Here is a 6,080-nt window from a genome sequence, read left to right on the forward strand (position 1 = left end):
GGAGCGATACGCTAGCAACGACACACGGAGTTTCTATAAAACGGTGAGATGCAGGAATTTTGCCATGCCTGTGATGTGCAATAATAGTGCTGGCAACCTGCTTACCGACAAAACGGCGGTAGCAGCCAGGTGGAAGGAGCACTTTCAGACACTATTGAATGGAGAGGTAAATGCGAAGATCAGCAGGGACAGGATAGAAATAGTAAGCGATGGTCAAGCTGTGGAGCCACCAACACAGGAGGAGGTTAAGAAGGCAATCAGTGAGCTGAAAAACGGTAAGGCTGCTGCGAAGGACGGTATCCCGGCAGAACTTCTAAAAGCGGGGAGCGAGCGGCTGTACGAAGCAATCCACCGGATCATTGTCAGGATCTGGGAGGAAGAACAAATGCCGGAGGAGTGGTTGGATGGCCTCATTTGCCCAATTTTCAAAAAGGGACATCGAATGGAGTGTTAAAACTATCGAGGAATTACATTGCTCAATTCTGCCTACAGGATGCTTTCCCGTATCCTGTTCTGCAGACTGAGACCGTTAGCGGAGTCCTTCATCGGCGAATACCAAGCTGGTTTTCGTGAGGGTCGCTCCACGACGGATCAGATGTTTACCCTGCGTCAGTTGCTAGACAAGTTCCGGGAGTACAACTTGCAGACACACCATCTGTTTGTGGACTTTAAAGCGGCGTACGATTCAGTTAAACGAAATGAGCTGTGGCAGATAATGCTAGAACATGGTTTTCCGACGAAACTAGTTACGCTGATTCGTGCGACGCTGGACGGATCCAAATCATGCGTTAGAATAGCGGGTGAGACCTCAGCTGCTTTCGTGACGTTGGATGGACTGAAGCAAGGGGATGCACTCTCTAACCTGCTATTCAACATTGCCTTGGAAGGTGCGAAGGGCAAACGTGGAAAGGAATGGAATTATCATTACGAAATCTCACATGCTTCTTGGTTTTACGAATGACGTCGATATCATCGGAATCAACCGTAGAGCAGTGGAAGAGGCCTTCAGGCCCTTTAAAAGGGAAGCTGCAAGATTGGGACTTATTATTAATACCGCCAAAACGAAGTACATGGTTGCTGGTAGGGAACGTGGGAGCCCAAGTGGTGTTGGAGCCGAGGTGGAGTTAGATGGGGAACGATATGAAGTAGTGGAGGAATTTATATATCTTGGTACACTCGTGACATGTGACAACGATGTAAGCCGCGAAGTGAAACGACGAGTTGCAGCCGCGAATCGGGCTTTCTACGGATTACATAGCCAGCTGAAGTCCCGTAGTTTGCTTGGGGTTTTTGAGCGTAAAATTCTGCGATCTGTACTTGGTGGCAAAATGGAAAATGGAGTGTGGCGCAGACGCATGAATCACGAGCTGTACCAAGTATACAAATATGCTGATATAGTGAAGGTAGTGCAATATGGCAGGCTGCGGTGGGCTGGACACGTGGCCAGAATGCCCGATGAAAGAGTAGCCAAAACTATTTTCACGCACCCGCACCCGGTGAGTGTGTGCTGTCGAAGACGATGCACGTTCAACTGGTGTTCGTGGGGATTGGAGAACGGCAGCCCAGGACCGACGGTACTGGAGGACCATAATTCGTTCGGCGCAGGATCGGTAACGGACCGTTACCACTAAAGTAAAGTAAGTATAGGTATTATTTCTAGTTCCACTTGATTTCTTGGAATTCTCTCTGTGGTACATGCTGCGTAGTTGGCTTGGCTATCAAAAAAAATTATTGATTCCAGTGATTGTCATTTTCTAGAATGCTTTTAAGAATTAGCTGCGTTAGTGTGAGATTAGACTAGATTAGATTAGATTAGATTAGATGTTTTTTCACGCAAAATCCTGAACAATATTAGCATCGCCTTCATCGCGAATTGAAAGAGGAATTGGTGACGGAACATTGGCAAGATTCTCATCCGGTTGTACAACGTATTCAAATCGAAACCAACGAGGAAAATACTACTGAACATTCGGTGGTTATCACCGAAATGTTTGCTGCAGAGTACTCTCGAAAAACTGATGAGGAAAGAACCTGAACGAGCAGTGGAGCCACATCCACGATGCGATCCGTCCTACGGTGCAAGAAGTGTTGGGTACTACTGCTGCAGCCATTTCCAGTAACTGGTTTGACGCAGAGTAGGTACCAACTAGTGATTGTTGAGAAGAATCGAGCCAGAGCCCACATATTGGCTGCGACTGTGATACACCTGCGCAGAGGGAGATACCGAGATGCTATAGAGCTGCCTAAAAGGTACTTCGCCGTCGTAAGAAATGCCAGTACTGACTGGGATCGCGTTCTCGCGAAGGCGGAAAATTGCTTCGAGAGACACGATATGAGGAGCTTCGATAAAATGATCAACAGAATCAAGAACCGGTCCGAGCCAACACCTGTTATGTGCAACGACAACAAGGGGAACTTGATTACCGAGAGATCGGAGGTGCCCATGTGTTGGAAACAGGATAACGATTGAGGATGATGGACAACCTAACGGACCTTTCTTACCGCCCACCCAGGTAACCAATAAGCATTTCCAATGCAATTTAAAAGCTAGCCAATAAGCATTTAAGTTACCTTAAATGCTACTTAAATGCTCTTTTGGCAAAATATGCGGCTACTTTACTGCTAGCCCTCTTATAGTGCTGACAATGCTTATTTGCAGCTAGTTACCAACAAGAAGAATTTAAATAGAATTGTGGATGCCAATTTACAACAGTTATGCAGTCAAAAAGCTGATAAACAACAACCTGCAGTATAAAACGCCAGGGATGCTAATAAACGACTGATTTACTGCTTATTTTAAGGCTTATTGGTTCCCTAGGCAGTTAGCTTCGTGGTACGATGCTGGTCTAACAAAACCAGTCGTCGTATATTAGAATCTCGGTTGAGCGGTGTTGCTTATAGAGTCAATAAGATCTTTGCACTAATTTCCCACTACTCTAATAACCGGCTGCAAAGTTTGTTGAAAAAATAAGGGTCAAGTTCTTAAGGACATTTATATCTATGGCTTTGCCTTTGCTTTGCTGAGCAATGACTAACTAAATTAAACTATGTATCCAGCAGCTGGCAAGGAAGGTAATAGTAAAGCCTTGGGTATAAACGTCTTCAAAAATTTGACCATTCTTAATCAACAAATGTTGCAGCTGGTTATTGGAGGTACTGTGCCCAGCTACTCGTCGCTAATTCCTTGAGCGCCTCGACACCAACAAACCAGGGTTTCCCAATTTCCGGTGCCGGAAGGGCTATCAAAGAGGACTCACAACGTAACCGGCCCACCGTAATCCCCCGATTTTCATTAGGTGTACAATGGATACCTAGTGCTGTCCCAAGTCCTCTTTCATCGACTATCGCCAATAGCCAATAGATTTGTGGGAAGTTACCAGGCCGGCTTCATGGAGGGTCGGTCTACAACAGACCAAATCTTCACCCTGCGGCAGATCCTCCAGAAGTGCCGCGAATACCGAGTCCCCACGCACCACCTGTTCATCGATTTCAAAGCCGCATATGATAGCGTAAACCGACAAGAGCTATGGAAAATTTTGGACGAAAACGGCTTTCCGGGTAAGCTTACTAGACTTATCATGGCTACGATGGATGGGATCCAGTGCTGTGTGAGAATCTCGGGTGGATTGTCGGACCCATTCGAATCTCGCAGGGGACTTCGACAAGGAGATGGTCTTTCCTGCCTGCTATTCAACATTGCGCTTGAAGGTGTTATAAGGCGAGCGGCGATCGAAATGCGGGGCACGATTTTCAATAAATCCAGTCAATTTATCTGCTTTGCTGACGACGTGGATGCTGTCGGCAGAACATTTGAGGCGGTGGAAGATCAGTACACCAGACTGAAACGCGAAGCAGAGAAGATTGGATTGCAGATAAATACGTCTAAAACGAAGTATATGCTGGCGGGCAGGACCGAGCACGACAGGGCTCGCTTGGGCAGCACCGTGGTAATCGACGGGGATGAGTTCGAGGTAGTCGACGAGTTCGTATACCTTGGCTCGTTGGCAACAGAGGACAACAATACCAGTCGTGAGATTAAAAGACGTATTATCAGCGGAAGTCGGGCCTACTACGGACTCCACAAACACTTGCGGTCGAACAATCTGAGCCCCCGTACAAAGTGCACACTGTACAAAACGCTAATTAGACCGGTTGTCCTCTACGGGCACGAAACGTGGACATTGCTAGAAGAGGACCTACGAGCACTCGGAGTTTGCGAACGGCAGTGCTAAGAACCATCTTTGGCGGAGTGCAAGAGAACGGTGTATGGAGGCGAAGAATGAACCACGAGCTCGCGCGTCTCTACGGCGAACCAAGTATTCAGAAAATGGTTAAAGCTGGACGGATACGTTGGGCAGGACATGTTGCTAGAATGCCGGACAACTATCCTGCAAAAATGGTTTTCGCATCAAATCCGGTAGGAACAAGACGAAGAGGGGCACAGCGAGCGAGATGGCAAGACCAGGTGGAGCGAGATCTGGCGAGCACTGGGTGCCCGCGGAACTGGAGATCAGTTGCCATGGACCGAAACAGATGGAGAAATTATACTGCGCAGGCCTTGTCATAAGACGTTAGGCCAATTAAGTAAGTAAATAAGTAAGTACAATGGATACCTCTCGAAGGAGTACCTGGTTCATGCGCTTGTGCTATTCTTCGCTCTCTGTTTATACCTTTCGTTTGAATCCCGCAAATTAGGCAAGGCAAGGGTCAATGTATTCCATGTTTAAGAAGTTGTTTGACGCTGTTGTTCCCGGTTTCTAGATATCGGTGCTTACCGGGTCGCTTCCAACCGACAGAGAGTTACCCGAACTCTAGGTTGAAAAGATTTAGCAGAAGGATATGCGATGTAGAATGGTCCGCCGAAGCCCGCTATCATCGTATTATTGTTAGTTCTCACTTATTTACTTCTACTAACAGAAGGTTGAGGTGGCTCTTACCGTATCAAGAATCCCGCTCCACTGTACGAGGCCCTGGGCTACTCGTCGTCAATTCTTTGAGCGTCTCGACACACGCAAATCAGCCTCAACCTGGTCGTGCCATCTAGCACGATAGGGTCCTCTTTTCCTGATGCCAGCGAGCACGTCGTATGTCTTCCGTAAACAAAGTTACTGTCTCAAGTCCGTAGAGGACTACCGGTCTAGTTAGCGTTTTGTACACCGTCAGCTTCTTGCGGCGGCATATGCTTCTTGATCTTGCAAGCATTTTGCGGAGGACCAGCTCACCAGCTCATTCGGCATGATTTTACGGCCCTGTGACAGCTCGCTAGGCATCGTGGCAAGTCGAATGACGCACTCGTACACCAGCCTCTAGTTGGCAGAGAATATCACAAAAACACTTTTCGAACACCTTAGAACTGACGTCTAAGACAGCTTTTAAGAAAAATGATACGATTTGTTTCATCATCGAGATTGATAAACTCAACTTACATGTCAAAGTGATCGTTGGTATGAGTCGCTATTCAAGTGCCGCCTGCCTTGCCTTACGGTAGTTGACCGGAACCTTAGCTAAGGCAGATGAAAAGATAGATGTCGGCATGTTCTTTAGCTCTTACCTGGCCTTGGCGATTAGCTGCTTCTTCGTTTTTGGCCACGAAACTATTGGAGTAGATCCTCCGCTTGAGGTTCGCCCAAAACCGATCGCGATCGATCGCGATTGTCTTCGGTAAAACGTTTATATTTAACTAGTCCATCTCTGCCAGAAAAGTCTTAGGATAAAGAGGCGCAGCTAGATCCGACCAAAAGACCACTTCCTCCTTCGCGTGATACTTCTTGATGAAGACGGCATATTCCGGCAGGCACTTCGTTCACCGCAAGCCCCGAAGGAAAGCACAGTGGCCTGGACATTCCCGTCTCGCTGATCGTCAGCCACAGAAGAACCTTGACGTCGCATCACTTACCCTCTCCTGCCAGTTATTGCCGCCCAGCGTGAAGTTGGTCTCGTTATCCACTATGACCAAGTCGTTGCGCTCCGCCGGTACGGAAAGATGTTTTTCACCAGCATGTTCAGCCACTCCTTCTGCGCTGCTCAAACACGGCCGGTCTCGACTGACGTTTCCGCATGAAAATGTCCATTTTGGCCAA

This window comes from Sabethes cyaneus, chromosome 1, assembly GCF_943734655.1.
Source record: "Sabethes cyaneus chromosome 1, idSabCyanKW18_F2, whole genome shotgun sequence".
Lineage (NCBI taxonomy): Eukaryota > Metazoa > Arthropoda > Insecta > Diptera > Culicidae > Sabethes > Sabethes cyaneus.